General features: G+C 35.0%; 1 long non-coding RNA gene across 1 annotated transcript; it reads right to left on the bottom strand.

Moving 5' to 3' along the window:
* Positions 1-14,097: 14,097 nt before the first annotated feature.
* On the bottom strand, positions 14,098-19,537 carry LOC149064705 (uncharacterized). Its single transcript, XR_016195724.1, has 2 exons — positions 19,462-19,537; positions 14,098-14,515 (listed from the first exon to the last, which is right to left on the bottom strand). It is a non-coding gene; the product is annotated as an uncharacterized LOC149064705 (long non-coding RNA).
* Positions 19,538-19,709: the final 172 nt, after the last annotated feature.

Genomic DNA, 19,709 nt, shown 5'->3' with positions numbered 1-19,709 from the left:
GAATTATTGACGGCTTCCCCCTGAAATAATTTTTTGCATTAATTCTGAATTTTCATCAATTCTGGTTTTTTTCAACCATAAATTCTGAATTTTCATCAATTCTGGATTTTTTTCAACCATAAATTATGAATTTTCATCAATTCCGGAATTATTTCTTTCAATTATTTTTAATTCGCCAAAGATTTTCATAATTTCGGGACTTTTTTCTCTCATTAATTTTGTATTACCTTCAGTGCTGAATCTTCATCAATTTTTGTGTTCATTAACATTTAATTGAATGGTCAAAATGTTCTGTACGGTAATTTCTGAGCATTCCTGTATATTCTGAAATAATAGATGCCCGATATCCCCCCCTCCCTCCCTCACGAAATATATACAAGTAAAATCGGGCAAAGGAGGGGAGACGCACCTGGCTCCACTATTATTTTCGCTCAGGGCCCCCGCGTCTGGCGGCCCTGCATTACAAGAATGAAGCGGAAGAAGTTGTAAACGGCCTAAGAACGAGGGACGCATACTGAATTCGATATTGAATAATATTTACAAGGAGTACATATATACGTGTCTTGTTCCACTGTATATCGATTCCGAAAAAATACATTTTTTTTCCTATAATAGCAAACACACGAAATCTTATTTATGAATATTTTATGCCTTTCAATAACATCAAGAATACAGATTAAGAACTAACGTGCGTAAGTGAACAGGATTATAAGAGTGGAGAAATAAGGAAGGGAATGCGGAACGAAAATAGTATCCTATGTCAAGTTGTTCCACAGAGAGAGATTCTTTTGCTGAGATAGTTCTGCACGGATTGCGGCGAAAACCGACTTGGGATGGTCACGCTTCTCGTTGGGCCTGACGGTCCACTTCCGGTAGACGATGTTGGTTCCGTACCAAGATATTGTTCCGTTTCGCTTCCTCGTGGAACGTCATGTCTTTCAGCTCATACCTAATATTGAAAATAAAAGTAATAAATTACTGCAAAAAGGTGTGACGTATGAATTCGCTGTAGTTACTGTATTCCCCCGCATCAGCCGGCATGCCGTGAAATTCGAGTCAGAGGCTGCAAGGTACGCCTATTTACCTCGGCTTGATTTAAATCACTTGATATTTTTTTTAATCATCTAGTTAAATCACGAAATTTAAATTTTATTTTTCCTTTACATAACCTTAATGATATTGAAGTAAAAGTAACCTTGTATGGTACACATGATATTGAAGAAGGTAAGGTCTCAATTAAAAGAAACGTAGAAGATCTGGTAAATATAGACTTGAAACTAACCCTAGATAAGTGCAGTGCAGAAAGATAGCTACTTTATTTCTAAATTTCGTGCATGGAGAAAAAAACTGCAGAAAAATATAGGGAGCTAAACTTAGATATAACTGCACTAAGTATTTTCAATGCATTACAATGGGTGCAATAGGGTTCCCCTGGCAAAAAAAAAAACAAAAAAAAACAGAGAAATTAATTTTTGCATGAAGCTTTGAATTCTTCATGCCCTAATTGCTGATTTAAAATAAAAATTAAAATAACAATTTATGTTGCATTAACATGATTGTTGTTCTTGAAAATTATAATACGAAAATGATAAAAGTTCTTTTATAAAAAATAACACCAATAAGCACATCGGTTACATTCGAGCGAATATAACCAACAAGCTTATTGGTTGTTTTTTTTTTTCAAGTTTTGTAATCTTATATATGAATTCCTTTCATCTTATACCATATCAATAAAAGTACCGTAGTTAGCTATACAAAAAAGTGTTTATTATATATCAAATAAAAAAATAGACTTCAAAATATAGGTTGAATTGAAAAAAAGATGTATATACTGCATTAATCTTAATTTTTCTGGAGATATGCATGAGTCATATGCATGTCATAAATGTTTACGTAAAACAAAACAAAGATCGATGTTTAATCTGTTGCTTGGAGATGAAAAGCTCATCAGATAAAAATAAGCAACCTTTCTTATTAATACAATTGACTCCGCCCAACGGCAGCAGATTGACAGGACGGGTCTATGGGAAAACATGTTATCAGAAGAAGATAACTTTACAACGGTATCTGGGCTCATCAATGCCGAAATGAGAGGGTTTTAAGAACCCAAGACATTTCAAAATTTCCAAAATAAAGAGGATCAAGTTAGACGAGATATTTTGGGATTGCCGCGCTGTAAGGGTTAATATTTGAATAAGCGGAGCAAACAATTTAAGAATTGCACTGCAAAACATGATATTGCAAAATTTGCTTTTGTTTGTGTTGCGTTGTACATGCTGTTCCAAATTCTTTGCACAGCGGATATCTTGCAACCGTTGACTTTAGAAATATACTTCAATCACAAAAAGTTTTTAAATGACGTACAGTTACTTATAAATGTCAAAATTTGTTTGAAGGGGCGTATACATAAAAAATAAAGAAATTGACTTATACTCGTAGAGTCTCTCTGTGCAAAAATTCCAGTTATTAAAATGTAGATCCCGCTCTAAAAAGTCATTCGTAAAAAATTTCACATTATTAAATGCAAAAAATACCTATCGAGATATTAAATTTATGAAATCATTATATTTTGGCAACTGATCACTGTGTTGGCACGTTCTCATTGACCCAAAAGTTGCTACTTTTAGGGACTGATACAGGTATAATGAGCTCAACCATTTTACTGTCTTTTTTTTGTTGCCAATAAATAACAATTACATTTTTAGCGATAATTTTTGAGAAATTATAGAATTTTTACAATTCTGAATTCAAAATTTACTTTTTTTAATTCGTAAACTACACCCTCAATCCTTGGCGGAAAATTCTGGAAAACTTCAAAGTCAAATACCTCCGTTGATATTGCATTTAAAAACACGAATTTTTTTTGCAAATGACTTCTCAGGACAGCAATTACATTTCAATGATAGCAAGTTTTGGAACACAGGGTCTAAATAAAAAGTAAATCTTTCTATTCTTTTATGTGTACGACCCGTTGGAAAATTCAACATATTTTGATTTACTGACCAACTGGACTTACCATTTCTTGATCGGTGGTCTGAAGCGTTGATATTCTAGTCTTCTGATATGGTTCCTGATCCTCATTTCTTCCATTTTCAATAATTCCATTCTCAACCTCTCTACCCTGGATCGAAAGATCGATGGCAGCGTCACTTTTTCCAAGACGTCCCCGTATGGGGTGTCGTCAACAGAGTCTTCGGGAATTTTCCTCGTGGGGAGGTCTCGCCAAGACGAAAACGAGTGAGATTTCGAGTCCATACCATTCTTGAGAGAATCCGCGATCAAACAGTTGTTGAAGAAGTTCACTTTCGCCGGCACCACTATCTTCCTATGGTACTTGGAGCTCGTAACTCCGCCGTTCGATTCTCTATCGGGACTTATTGAGGGCAATAGAGGTTCTGCGGCTTCTGCAATCTCAGTGTTGTTGCGGCCGCTGCTGACAGAGCTTCTGGATCTGAGATATTCCCTAGACTTCATACGAACGGAAGCCACGAAGTCTTCAGTGGTTTTCGCGGCCAAGCCGTACGTACAAGGCAGCAAATGTCCGAGAGTAACGGGACAAACTGTCCTTATGCAATACTCTTCATAAGGATCGATCTTCCAACTTTTTACGCCATAAAATCGACCGTCATTCAGATTCTTCGGAATACCACTTGAATTTCGTGGACGAATCAGCGAAGAGCGTGGGGTAATCGAGTTACTCTGGCCTGAAGATATACGTCCCGAGGATTTTTCTGGAACATGCTGATTTAATAGTGAAGGAGGCATTATATGTACGCTCAAATACATAAATCTATACTCAATCCATCTTAATATTCAGTCTTATGCTAAAAATCATATTTATGCCGCCATTGTATATCCTTCCACAAAGGATATCAAGACTCAATTGCTATGAAATATTCGAATTAATAATAATTTTAAGTATCTATATCTTCATTCATAAATCACAAATATTTACGGGAGGAGTGAATCCGGATTATCGATCAGTTAACGATCATACGAATTCCGTGTACCCTTGAAATATCCCACAACGATCGGATATCCAGGAAGTACTTAAAATGTCTTTTCGATACCTTAAGAATTTCGATACAGTTTCCATCAGATACACAGAATGCAGTTGCTACGCGACTGTGTTTTTGTATATATAAAACAAAATATACTTCAAGGTTAGTATAGCCTTTTGTTTTTCAAATGATACATCTCTCTCTGTACATACACGTGAAACCTTGAACCAGATAATTGAGTATAGGTTTCGGAACAGAGAAAACAATGTCAATAGAAAAGAAATCCGTCACAGAAAAAGTTGGTTTAGGACTTATTGACCCGTGTTTGTGAAAAGAATGATTTTGGATGTGATTGAATTTGGATAATATGAATTTTATTGCAGTCGGCTCCTCTTAATCGGATTATCAACGATTCCAGAGCATACAATATCCGATTAAGCGGGGTATCCGGTTACGTAGAGAACAATTCAATTGCCATTTTACAACGTCAGTATAGTTTGTATATTGAAAACTTATGAAGGATCAATATTAATGAAGTTTCTCTAATAAATCAAACACCAAAAAAAGAAATAAAAATTATATTTAATTTTTATAACAATGATCACAATAACTACGATTTATTTTCATTAGGGAAGTTAGCGCTCTCTATTGGCTCAACAGGGCACAAAAGAAACTAATTAAATGTACATATTGAAGACAACTTTGAATACTTGGAGGCGAGTACATACTCTCAAATGCATATTCTTTTTAATCTTAACATGTAACATATTTTCGATTAATTCTAAATGTTTCATTCAATAAAAACACTATGTGTATAGTGGTTTGATGCGTATAAACAGTTGGCGTGTGAAAAGTAATATTCGATTAAGCGGGGAAGTCGTTGAAATTATAATATTAAGCGGGAAACTTTAACATTGTCTCTATGGGAGAAATTGTGCTGGGACATTTTATCCTTCAAACCAGGGTATCCGATTAAGTAGAGCCGGCTGTATTACTACAGTCGACTCTCGTTATAATGACCCCATCGTTCCACCGAAAACAGACGTTATATTTTTAGGATTTTATAACGAAAGTCTGAAAAAAAGCTAGGCTTCTTAAGCGAAATCCATATTGGGACGAAATAAAAAATACGTTTGTTAAAAAAAAAAAGCTTATTATACGATGTTATTCATTTTCTCGTCATTTAACCTCCTTCACGTACAGACTTTTGGCAACAAATTTGGACAAGATTTGGACAAAGACTGGTTTCCTTGTTCGTATGTAATAAAAGCAAGAGGAAAGGAGAGTGTAGTAGAGATTTCTCTTTTTCTCACCCTTTTTCCATATATATTCTGTTTCCTCTTTTTACATATATATACCCAGGGTGGTCATAGAATAACTTCGCCGATAAACAAACCCCTAGCGGCCGCACAAATCCAAATGAAATTCCAGGTATAGCTATTTCAAAGTATGTGCTCGAGAATGGAAAGAGAAACAAAAACCTAGCTCTCACCGTTACGGTTACTGCAACGAAATTTCGAAAAATTCAATAGGATATACTCATTTCCATGCATTGCAAAGTGATCGGCTCAGTGAAAAACCGTGAACGATATTAAAACGGCATCAGTAGCACCATAAACACCCTGCGCAGAGCTCGGACCGAGGCAGATCTAACTAAGGAGTTGGTACGCTAATCGTTCTGAGGGGCACTTCTGGTGGCAGTGATCTTCATTGATTGTTTCCGCGTGTTTATTTGTTTGCGTTTAGCCCCGGCATTTATGGTACTACAGGCAGGCGCCGTCACTTTTGACAATGTATAAAAGTGAGTGTTGCCATTTGGATTTTTCGAAATTTTGCCGCTGCAACGGCAATCACGAGTGCTAAGTTTTTTTTTTCTCTCTCTCTCTCTCATTCTCACGCTTGGAATGAATTTCTTCCATTTGCTTAGAACTTTCATTTGCATATTCTCTGAGGTTTCAAAATCGTTATGAAAGGACCTCTGAGGATTCAAAATGCCGATTTTTCAAAAATGATTTTAAAAATACATTTCATTTAATTGCAAATCAAATGTAAAAAATTTCGTGTTAATCGTTGGTTGGGTTTTTCAAAGTGAGAAGTAATGAGTGGCACTATAAAAGTGCTCGAGAAACAAACTTTGTATGAAAGTATTTTTCTCAAATTGAAGGGAGGCTGGTGCCACCAGACTTATACAAATGGCCGCTAGAGCATTACTTTGCATTGGGACCCATGATATCAGACCACACCAGCATCAGATATCCCCCCCCCATACCCAGCCCAGAGGGCTGATTGTGGGAATAAAGACGGACCAGGTTGACCTATGAAGAAGGCAAAAGAAGACTATTTTGTGTGTCAGGATGTGTGTGCATGTTGTGTAGTGCTTGAGAAAGTAAAATTTATGTTCAGTCCTGGCTTATATTCATGGCCATGGCCTTCCAAAGTTTTAGCCTGAGTAATTGTATTGTTCATAAATTCCTGGACATAGCAGCAATTAGCTACTTTAAAAAAATATATATATATATTTTGAGGAAGGTCATTGGGGCTGATGAGGATGCTGTCGAATGTTAAGCAGGCGGAAGTCATCAGCAGAAGAACTTTTTTTTTTTGCTATCAAAGCGGAATGGAAATAGAAGCTGCCGAAAAGTTAAAAGTTGTTTAAAAAACACAATTTCTGGGTGACAAATAGTAATCCCTGAAAATGCCGAAATAAGATAAGCTATAAGCTGCACCGGTTCTGCCATCGAAATCAAGGCGCGTTATAAAAGATTTCAGAACTATTTTATTGTTCGATGAAATCATATCAAAGGATATGGAAAAAAAACAGATATGAAAACATTGTAATTAATGATAATACATATAATTGGAATGTATTATATCACATAGATGTCATATCACACACTCTTCTACATAGAAAATTGCTTAATTAAAATATGATCCTAGAAATTTTTTTGCGAAGCTAAAATGTTCGCACAAAAAAGTATTTCTTCCAGAACCGGTTTGTGCACCTTTCTACTAACTGATTAATGTCTATTCATCATCTATTTCGCTTCTCCAACTTATTCAGGAAATGTCGGATACTGTTGATGTCGTTGCAGTCCGGGATGAGGATCCCGCCATAATGAATGCACGATTCGGCGCAACGTTGTCCCTCGAAGAAGACACCGAAAGTCCTCTTGCACTGAGCGCAGTTGTTCAAGCAGGTGCTTATGACGTTACGACCGTATACTGGAAATGCGACCAAAATCAGGAGCAGAAATACATGGGAGTAACGACTGTATGAGAGTGATGCCATCTGCAATTATTGGTTGAAAACAAAATGTGTTACACACTGAATCTAATAAGAATGACATTTAAATCAATTTTAAATACACTGGTACCAAATGCACTGCAACAAAACGTTTGAAACCCTGCCCCTCCCCCTATACTTTTCTCCACGCATATTTACATGCGTTGATAAATCGTTATAGCCCTCTGTAACGAATTGATAGCATGAAAAGACAACTAATGATAATCGTTTCGGGCCCCCGGGCTGGGGCCAGGACCATCTTAAGAGCACCATGGGCTCCCGGGTCAAGTGATTTTTCTGAGGCCCTACTAGACAAACTTACGAAAATTTCAACTATATCTTTTTTTTGTGAGGCCTCCCAGACCATGCCCGAGTGAGCCCATACGTTAAGACGGCTCTGCTGGAGCTCTGTCAGCCTCACCCATATTAGGGGCCATGTTAGTCTCCCTCTGAATTCACAGCAAACGGAGCAACCCAAAGGTACCTCCAAGTACAGGACAGGTACTATTCTATTCACGGTCCCGCGTGCTCCTTAACACTGGTAGCAGAGAAGGAGACAGTCTGAAAATATCTCTTATATAAGAGAAAACAACAACATTCGTATTGAGAATACCATTCTTTGTTTAGCAACAGCTAATACCACTTGGAGGAAGCCATCCAGAGCTTTTCAACAGCATCAGGAGCCCTCTGCAAAAAAAATATTGTTAGTGCCCCCGTTTACCTGGCTGATATCAACATACAATACACATACTTTCAAAATTATTGTGAAGAGAGCACTACGTCTTACTGTATTGTTATCTCCATGGAAAAGTACACCCCCTCCCTCATTCAAATAGGTGAACCCATACGTTAAGACGGCCCTGAGGTTACCTTTTCCATTCAGAAATAAGCAAAACTGGTGGAAACCACACTCTATTCCTGCGATCACCTAATAAATAACCTCTGTCAAAAGCTCCGCGTGAAAAAAAAACAAAAACATTTTTTAAAAAACCGTTCTATTTGGATTGGAAAAAAATTTATGTCCTTCGATGGTATAGTGGTACCATCTCTTGCGAACATATATATAAGTTTGTGAAGAGTTGGCGCGCATGCTCCCACATTGGTAAGGTTCAGAGTAGTAACCCTAATTTAATATCTGAAAATGATATCACGCTCCGCTAGGAAGGTTTCAACAGCTGGCAGATGCGAAGATAAATCCGGGAAAGAAAATTCAACTGGCCTTGCGGGGAATCGAACCTACTTCCTCTCACTTACCGGGTAAGCTGCGTAGCAGTCAGAGGACGTGGTTTCGATTCCCCGCAAGGCCAGTTGAATTTTCTTTCCCGTATTTATCTTTGCATCGGCCAGCTGTCGTAACCTTCATCGTTCAATGTAGCTTGAAAATAAGTAAAAGTGCTGCCATCTAATGTTCAGTCTGGTAGGGAATGAGCTTAATATTACTGGAACGAAAAATTCTTATGAATGATATCAGCTCACATTTTTCATCTTGAGTAACAAAGCTACAAGTTAATCTTATCAACCAAAGTTATGCAGTTAGTGGGATCAAAACACCGAACAAATCTTTAATAAATTAGTAAAGTAAATTAATACAAATAAAACATTAAACAATAATCAATTATAATTTCTTTGAATGCTTTAATTTTAATATGTAGTGCGCATTACATGCTCTACTATGTTTCCCCATAAGTTAAACCATTGCCGTCTTAGCGCATGGGTCCGCCCGGGGGCCTCGCAAGAATGAGATATGGTTGAAATTTTTCAGGAGTATGCATGTAAATTTGTCTTGTAGAGGGCCTCACGGCGGTGTTCTTGTCTTGACAGACCTGAGTAAGACCTAGTCTTTTATTAATATTTTCTCCGAAAGATGCATTAGGGCATACTTCCAGTTATGTCCTCTTTTTCCGATGTACAAATATCTACATTAATTGTCTACAAATATCTACGAATTTTTGTTCGAAAATTTTACGACTTCATTTAATGAGAATTATCGACTTTTATCTAATTATGCCCCCATCAAGAGAGCCCTCCTGAAATGGTTATTTCTTGTCTACGGAGCCTGTTTCCTAACTCATTGGCAATACCGCTGTTACTGATTTGATCCCTGGATAGGCCCACATGCATTAAAGATGGCCCTGCTCTCAATAGCTTGTTTAATATTCCTACAATATCACGAACCTCCGGATAAGCAGTCATTCTAGGGTGAATACTTACTCATCCCGTGACACTTGGATGAAAATCCAAATGTCACGGTCTAAATAATATATTAAGTATGAAATATATTGAAAGACATTATAATTACTGCATCCACATTTTTCAAATACAGTATGTAAAATTTTATTCGGTCAATCAAATATGCTCGGAATATAGACGAAGAATATTAAATTAATTTCTCTATATGGATCATAAAATATTTTTTTAATATTCTTAATATTCTCAAATGTGGTCACCCCTCATTTCTGCATTATTTTGCAAAATCAGGAATGTTTACTAAACCCAGAGTAAAAATTAGTCTTACTCATTCTTTGGAGTTCACAATAGTTCGTATCCTTCTTTTATTTTTCAACTATAATACGCCACTTTTAACTATAAAGTTTGAAAAAATAATTAAGTGGAATTAAATCCTGAATAGGAAAAATTACTGCCCATAGTCCTTCTCGAGAAAAGATGATAAGTGGGGCTCGGATTTTTATCACCTGAAATACATGAAAACATAACCTTATATGATCTTCCCATTGTTTCATCTCTTCTTTTTCAGTAATTACTTATCTTATTAAGTTTAAAAACTAACATAAAATACATCATTTTACCATTTTAATTGAAATTCTCTCACAAGATTCAAATGAAAACCACGCCTGCCAATAACAGCACAATAACTGCTTTTCGGTTTCAGTTTCATGTGTTCAAAAAAGCAACTACTGTTGTGTTTAGTGTCTTCTAACAAATATTTAAGGAAACTATTTTGCAAAGATGTTTTGTTTCTTTTTGAAAATTCGATAAAAATTATCAGATTAAATGATACAGTAAAACTCCTCTTAACGGGCACCTCTCAGATACGGTCACCCCTCATTTACGAACTTAATTCAAGGGGTAATAAAATAATTACCCCTTGTATAATAAAAGTACGCATTTCAAACCCCTACTACTACTAAACCAGACATGCACCTCATCCATATTCGTCTGCGGAACCTCTAACGAATTGGTACATGTTGGAAGGTGGGCGTATGTATAGTGAACCTTCCGTGAAGTTTGTTTCTGTGTAATGCTCGTTATGTGTAGTGCTACCATCTGCAATTAATTTTTTAAACTGTGAGTTTTTTCCTCAACTCATAGAGCGTGAAGCGTAATGAATGAATAATTTCAACATTGTAGGCCTGTTGCTCTCTGTGGCAAGACTCACTACTCCGGTCTATCGCATGGGCAATTTACTATCAATCGAGTTATGCCAGAAGTGTGAGTTTGTGTACCTACAAAATGTTGCATTACAAATTCTGAATTAAGTATGATGCCCGAATATTTGTACCGCGAGACTTTCTAACGGGGAGATCGGCTCGCATTCGCGCCTCGAAGTTGGGAACCGATTAAAAATTATGTTTCACCAAGCTTGGCACCTTATTTATACACCAAAAGCTGCCAAATATTAGAATGATAATTTTTTAGTAATTTTTTTGTTCCCTTGTGCATCTAAAATTTCATTGAAAAACACCAATTTTTTTTTTATTTTGCTCTGTAGGCATATATCAATGAATTGTAACATGAATTTTGTATTATAAAAAACCATTAAGGAATTAGAAATTATAAACCTGTTTTTATGGCACAAATTTGCAAACTTTTCATCATTTTCAACTTTTTTGGCCAAAATTATCATGAAAATAAAATCACACAGTAAAATGCTTCAATTCGTTAATATGTGCCTACACAGAAAAATAAAAAAAATTGAAACTTTACAATGAAATTTCAGATGCAGGGGGGGCAAAAAAAAAATGACCGCATCAATTTGGTGTCTTTTGGTGTATAAGAAGCCAAGCTCTTGTGGTAACACATAATTTTTAAACTAAGAGACCTGAAATTGTTATCATATTGATACTGAAATGTCATTAAAGTACTTTTAGCAAGAAATATATTTTTCTATGCAATATAATTTTTATATGAAAAAATCAAATTTTCATTTGAACGTTGCGTATCCCCTCCCTTAAAGGGTTAAAATGGCAACAAAGTGAGAAGGGAATACTTCTCCCAGCATACTCCCTGGACTGGAGTATGCTGTAAGGTTTTGGAGACCATACCTACAGAGGGACATAGACTTGGTTGAAGGGGTGCAGAGAAGAGCTACGCGTGTCCTTATTGGCACACAGGGCTTGAGTTATGAAGAAAGACTTCATTTTTTGAATATGTTTACATTGGATGAACGCAGGTGTCGAGGAGATATGATCGAAGTGTTCAAAATTTTCAATGGGATGGATAGGATGGACCATGAACTTTTAGTACACCGCCAATCGACTGCTTTTACAAGGGGACACCAGTATCGATTGGTGAGGGACAATGCAAGGTTATGGTGTCGCAGGGAATTTTTCTCCAATAGGGTTGTTAATAAATGGAATAGCTTACCCCCGGAGGTAGTAAATTGTAACACAATTGACACGTTTAAAAAGAAATACGATAAACATGTTGGGGTAAATCGAGAAGCTATCCATTCTTAGAATAAGACAACCATAAGTAATCTTTATGGGCATTGTATAATATTTTATCATGTGTATATATTGTTTGTAATTTGTGTTAATTGCATTTTTAATTGGGTTGCTGTATTTTTGAAACATATGACATCCATATTTTTATGGGCATCTTTTTATCAGCCACCTCGTTGGGCATTTTGCCTGTTGTGGCGTTGTATTTGTATTTGAATAAGAAATAAAATTCAAAATAGCAACTTAGCTAAGCAAGATCTCACCTGTTTATAGACAACAGAACAATAAAAGAAAACTATATTTCACCCTCAATTTTTTAGCAAAAAAAAAAAGAGAAAATATCACAATAAAAATTAAAATAAAATTATATACTCTAAAAATTAAATTGCTGTGTTCATTGGCGTACGCAAAGGGAGGGTTCTAACACCCCACAAGCCGAGATTATAGTGTTATTTTGCAGGAAAAACGTAAACCTCCCTTGAGAAGAAAAAAAAAAAATGTATACCACCCCCCGAGAAAATTCTGCGTATTCCTATGGCTGTGTTAATTTATCGTTTCAATTAAAAACATGCTAACAGACATCCAACACATTTAACCACTACCACCTAAACCAGTTTCCCAACCTTGTGTGTCCCATCGCCCCCTTCTTCAGAAATTTTTTCTCCCATCGCAATCTCACTCATAGGATCCTGTTATACCCGTAGCTTCTACCGCTCCCCTGGAACATTCTATCGCCCCCAAGGGGGCCCACGTTGGGAATCACTGATTTAAACCATCAACAAATTTAAATCCGTATTTGAAAAGAAAACTTTTATTCAATATATTTTTATTGGGGTGAACCGTAGAGTGTTAAACACATCTATTTTATATCTATTAAATATTCTTAAATATTTAATAATTTAATTAAATATTTAATAATCTTAAAATATTTAAGAGCAGTATACTATGTTTGACTGAAGATTACTCACATTTCAGTGAAAGATGAGATGCTCTCTGTCGGAACGTGTTTTCTCGACGGTTCCTAGTGAAATTGTGAGCCTTTTGTTTCCGGAAAACAAAATATCTCAATCTGATCCTAGTGGGAGGTCCACGACCGGCTTGAGCGAAAACAATTGTTTACTCCCCTCCCTCCTCCCGTTTTCCAGTCTCATAATAACCATTCATCGTACATTAAACCTACGAGGCACTTTGCCCAGAGCAATCGCAATACTGTCGGTCAAAAAATAGCCATAAAAATTTATGTACATTTTTCCCATTAGACCTCGCGAAAACACACGCAACTGGATGAGTTGTTAAGAAGTGGATAAGAAATAAAATGGTCATTTAGTGTGCGATTTTAGTTCGGTGAATTACCAAATATTTTGCTGCACGTACATATTCAACACAATGTATAATTTTTGTGTACAGTATTTTGAAAAACATAATTTTATAAGTATTTTTTTATTTGGCGAAATAATTTCATCTTGTACAGCGGAAAAAAAAAATAGTCCTAAGATTGTGAAAACTTTACTTGCGAAATTCGATTTCACATTATCATCTTAATATGGCTACCTTAATGAACTCACCCAAGCACCTCTGAAGACCTCGCATAGCATTTTAATCAATGCTGTTACCCTTGTTGGAACCCTCAATGATCGGACACGCGAGGCCCATAATACTGTTGATGTCTTAAAAGTGGTATAGAAGCCTTCTATAAGGTCAAGATATATGTTTCTCACACCCACAAACTTTTTCTATAATTTATACGGTAAGCATATTCCTGTTCTACCCCGAAGGCGAAGAAAAAGAAAATCGTATTTCTTCTGTCATCAAACTTTGAAGAAAAGCACACACCGTCCATTGGCAGTTGATCTGACAGGTTGGGGATTGAAAGCATGTTTGACTGAAAAACACACACATCGCAGTATCTGGGCTCGTCGTTGCCGAAATAAGAGGGCTTTAAGGAGGCGAGATATTTCGTGATTACCGAAATAAAAAAATACATCAAGTTAGACGAGATATCTCGTCAACGTGAGAGATAAGAGTAAATGAATAGATGAAAACTTTTTGAAGCTTCTTAAAAAGATCTCATACCTTTTTTGGTACAGAAACATCATTTTTGTCAAAGAGTTTCACCATCAAACGACATTAATAAGAATGATACATATAACAATTTATTGGTACAAAAATAATCAAGCAAGAATCTAAAAATAATAATTTTTCATCAACAGTCATAAATAATCTATGCAGCGCAAACAACAACAGATAATTCAACGGTACTGCGCGAAATTTAGAGCAATGTTTCTGAATCGAAATACTCTCAATTACAGCACAGTGTGCTTAAAGCTCTTTTTCATAGAGAAAAATAGCTTAAAGCGATGCAGTTTGTTTTCAAACTACATCGTGATTGAAATAAGTTACAATAATTTAATTCATAATTGATCAAAGCATTCTGAGGAAAGGAAATATAATTCTGTGGACTATCTTTGACTTCAATTTTTCTTTTTTCTTTTCACTAGAATCATCTGGAGCATTACTAGGTATGACATGAAGTATACCTTCCGGAGATTCTGTAAAAATGAAAAAAAAGGCAAGTAAATTTTACTATAGATCAGATCAATTAATACTGTATATATGAGTTAATTATCAATAAGAACACTCTCATGCAACATCACATAGCACTCATGCAGCATCACTTTTAAATGCATTATATTACTGAAATTGATATGTTTTGGGACTTTTGCAAACTATAACTAAAAAAAAAGTTGTGATACATTAAGTTATTTTCATGTACACTTTAGTTTCAATTGTGAAAGTTCCATCTATCAATATTTGATGTAATAAATGCTTTCTTTACACTAACACAGTATTTAATTTCAAAAAAAGCAGAACCTCCCATATCAGGGCAACTGAAATAAAACCATTATTATGTTATTCCAGTGTCATATAAAAATCAAAATAGCACTTTATATGGTATTCTTTACGTGAAATGTAAAAAATAGTGAAGCTCCGAGCTTCAAATGTTACTGTATGATGAAACCCTTTAACAAAAGAATTCTTCAGCTTCATAGAACCTTATTTTTGCCCTTTAACAGCGAGTTCTACGGTAACATTCACTCATATCCAAAATTAGTTCTGTTCTTTTATTTTGCCAATATATGGGAGGCTATACTGTATCTATAATTGCTACACTGTATGGTTTGAAATACCTTCTAATTATTTTAAATATGTGAGATGATTTAAAGACAGAGTCTGACTCTAATGAAAAAAGCTCCATAATTTATTGACTATATCTAAGTAATCCAATATTAAAGTAACGAGCAGTTCACTGTAGAATAACTGCTTGCTGTATCAAACAGGTTCAAATTTAAACAGAAGTTTCTTCGAGAGTTTCAAGTCTGATACAGCTGCAAAATATTTACTGTAAAATAAAAATACCACACTACTTAACAGAATTAACATGCAGAACAAAAAAAAAATCACTGATGGCCATTGTTTTTTTTCCCCCTTCTCTTTAGCAATTAGATTCCTTAAAAGATTAATACTGTAATAAACATGTGGTGCATTATTGCCTGCAATGTTACATTATACAATACATGTACAATAATATTAGAGCCAGGTATCATTTGGATGTATACCTGAAAAAAAAGAAAGAAAATTGTATGTTACATGTGTAAATGAACCAAAACCAAATTATGTATAACTTTTACACTAAGTATCGTGATACAACTGTAGAGGCCCTCAGATCAGCATATTTCATTTCATTCCACCTCGTTTATAATTGTAAAAATTTAACACTGCAGTAACATAATACGGTGTATCCCGACCATATCACGCCAACAGATATTTCATTCCGAAAAAAAATTCCTAGTCGAAATTCAAACTGAAATAAGGTCAACAAAGCAGGGCTTGACAAATATAGAACACATTTAGATGCCAACCAAATTTATTAAGAGCCAAACATGGTTTTTGTTCAAGAAAAATGGTTCCTGAATAATGTGCCATTCAAACTTCATTTGGACTAAATTTCTTTCCCCATTATGAGCCATACTGTAATTAAATTAGAAAAATTTATGTCAGCCCCAGACTCAAATTTAGCAATCACTTATTGAAAATTTTAGACACCAATACCGATTTTCTAGCCGCAATGTCGACCTGGCCCCTGGGATTTGCCAAGCCCTAAAATTGTCATCTTGTATATATTGTGAAATTATATATATATATTGTCTTTGTTTCTGACAAGCACATTATAGCAAAGAGGCAGATTAAAATATGAAGACGTTTGGGTTGGTGGTTTCCTTTCCCTCAATGACCACTAAATTAAGAATGAAACTTTGTCACAGGAAGATAGAACATCATAATCACATTCACATAGTCATAAAACTTTTCAGTAAAAAAAATATTCAAAATGTGATTACTATAATCACATACATGCATAAACAAAAAAATCCTGATCGAAACACTATCATGATGCAGTGAAGAATAATATTAGGAAGAAATAATCATCAAGCAAATAAACTATGCATGTATCACAACAAGGCATATCCTGAAGATAAAGTAACCATGATAGTATGACACAATAAAAAACATCTCTCTGTAGGGAAGGAAAAAACCAATCCAGTGAAGGGCGAAAAATTAACCATCTTTACTTCCAAATATGGAAGCTGGATGGCAGCACCAGCAAGAACTTGAAACAAGCACAACTTTGACAACATATGCCAGCATGCACCGATTCGGTAGAAATTCAATGCATGTTTCTAGGAATGGAAGCATTTTTAGTCTTGGGAAAGCAGCTTTAAAGCAAATGTTTTTGAAAACCAGTGAGGTTTCATGCTAATAAATGATACTCAATACTGATTTGAAATTGTTATGCTAACACATAGCGATACAGACCAATGAAATTATATTCACATAATATACAAAACATGAAAAAAATAAAATTTCATGAATTCAATCACAATCACAAATGAAACAAAACATCACAATCACAAACGAAACAAAACATCACAATCACAAACGAAACAAAACATCACAATCACAAACGAAACAAAACATCACAATCACAAACGAAACAAAACATCACAATCACAAACGAAACAAAACATCACAATCACAAACGAAACAAAACATCACAATCACAAACGAAACAAAACATCACAATCACAAACGAAACAAAACATCACAATCACAAACGAAACAAAACATCACAATCACAAACGAAACAAAACATCACAATCACAAACATTGCACAAAATTTGATAACGATCATGCAAATCAGTAACTTAACATATCACTTATTCAGCTTTAGTAAAAAAAATGAGGTTTTTAAAGTTTCAAAATCTTGACATGGTATGTATTTCACAATGCACTTTTGGAAAACTTTTTTTTGTTATTGCATGTTAAGCTATGATTCTGTAAACAAGGTTAACACCAAATTCGAGAGTCCCCCCCCCACCCCATCACCAACCCCTTAGCGCTTTGATTCTTTCAAAATTTTTTATTGGCAACAAGAATGTTTTTGGTGCAACTTTTTTTGTATTTTCGGATTATTATGTTAAATTTAGTGTTGTTTACTTGGGGGTGGGGTATCGGGGTAATTGTACAATCAATTACTTCAAGCAACACAAACAAATTTGGTCGGCATGAATTGATTTTTGGTGTTATATTTTTGTATTCTCGGATATTCTGTTCATTTTGGGTATTTGAATGTTGTTGAATATTTTTGTGAGCCATCTTCAATTTTTTATGATACTGAAGATGTTTGGCGAACAAAAAAAATTTATTTCCAAGGGCCTAGAACCTTGGCGCAATCATGAATCACCAATTTGTGAGCAACCTCACTTATGGATTTGGCTATGATTCCATAACTGAAGTTGTAGCTAAATTCACAGGTTTTTCCCCCATTGTCAATACCTCAATGTTTTTGCTTTCTTAAAATTTTTTATATCTGTGAACAGAATGTTTTTCACCCCAATGTACTATTATTATTATTATTTAATGTCATTTTCAATTCTATTTTTGTCATCAGTGCCTTAGCTATTTAGCATTATCGTTACTTAGATGCACATTCCTTGGCTTGTTAATTTCTCTATTTTTTCATGGATGAGTATATTACATTCTGATGAAAAAAACACTTTAGTTATCAACAGAAGTCTATTTCATTCCAGCAAGGCTTAGTTTCTTGCCCAAAATGACCTTATAAAATGGTTTCAAACAGCGATCCACACAAAGAATTTGGTTGGCATTGATTGATAGTTGGTGTTACATTTTTTTTGTATTTTGAGATATCATGTTTAATGTAGGTATTTGAATGTTGTTCAATTTATATATTTTTTTTGGGGGGGGGGAGCATTTTTGATTTATAAAATTTTGAAGATGTTCGATAAGCAAAATAATTTTTGGTCGCCAAGGGCTCTGAACCTTGGAAAAATCAAAAATTGCCAATTTCGCGGAAACATTAGCATACTTATACACACAGCAATCACAAAACAAATCAATGCAAGCCATGCATAGAGGGTTGTAAACTTCACTAGAAACACTTATACAAATACAAATACAAATACAACGCCACAACAGGCAAAATGCCCAACGAGGCGGCTGCATTATATTATATGCACATTAATAATAATTTTCACAACACCAAAACAAAAGTATATATAATTTTATAAGTTTATTTTATATTAAAATTATCTACTTAATCAATTGCTGATTGGTGTGTATCACAACAAGGCATGTCCTGAAGATAAGGTAACCATAGTAGTATAACACAATAAAAAAACGTAACTCTCTGTAGATAGGAAAATAAAATCATCTAGTGAAGGGACAAGCATTAAACATCTTCACTTTGAAATATGGAAGACAGATGGCAACACCAGCAAGAACTCAAAACAAGCATAACACTGACAACATAAATGTGTTAAGTGCCTCACATACACTCAGGACACATATTCCAGCATGCCCAGATTCGTTAGAAATTCCACACTGACAACATAAACGAGGACACACGCAAATTAGCAAAACCCATAGAATCAATACACTGATGTGTGAACGATTTTTGGGGTATCAGGGTATTTGGGAAAATTTAATTACTTTGATTGACACAAAGAATTTGGTTGGCGTTGATTGATGCTTGGCATCATTTTTGATTTTGGATTATTGTGTTTAGTTTGGGTGCATTTGAAGGTTGTGCAATAATTTTTTTTGGGGGGAAATCTTCGATTTTCATAATGCTGAAAATATTTGTCGAACAAAAAGTTTTGGGTCCCCACGGGGGCAAGAACCTTGGCACAATCGAAAATCACCAATTTGGTGACAATATCATTCATAATCTTAGCTCCATGTTACCTCAAAAATGCAACGAAATATTAACACACTTAATACACACATAGCAATCGCGAAACAAATCAACACAACATGTTGAAAACCTCGCTTATAAAAACACTTGACTGTATCTTTTAGTCTACATTTATAATAATTTTTACAACATTTAAACAAATTAATATATATAATTTTATACGTATAGAGAGTTTAAAATTTCAATTCATATAAAAAAACCATCCACTTAATCAATCACGGAGAGCACACACACACACACAAATTAGCGAAACCCACAGAATCAAAACACTGAGGTCAGAACGGCTTTGACCTCGACGTGATAGAGTGTAAACAAAACGTGAAATTTGTGACGGCACGAGTGAAATCATTCTAACTGATGATCTATTACAAATATGCCGAATAGAATATCATTAATTTTAGATTTTGAGA

The sequence above is a fragment of the Pholcus phalangioides genome, unplaced genomic scaffold (genome assembly GCF_987345545.1).
Source record: "Pholcus phalangioides strain wild (caught in Gottingen) unplaced genomic scaffold, Ppha-v1.0 ptg000042l_1, whole genome shotgun sequence".
In the NCBI taxonomy this organism is placed as follows: domain Eukaryota; kingdom Metazoa; phylum Arthropoda; class Arachnida; order Araneae; family Pholcidae; genus Pholcus; species Pholcus phalangioides.
Note: the sequence above shows the minus strand (reverse complement) of the source record. Positions and strands in the feature narration are given on the sequence as shown.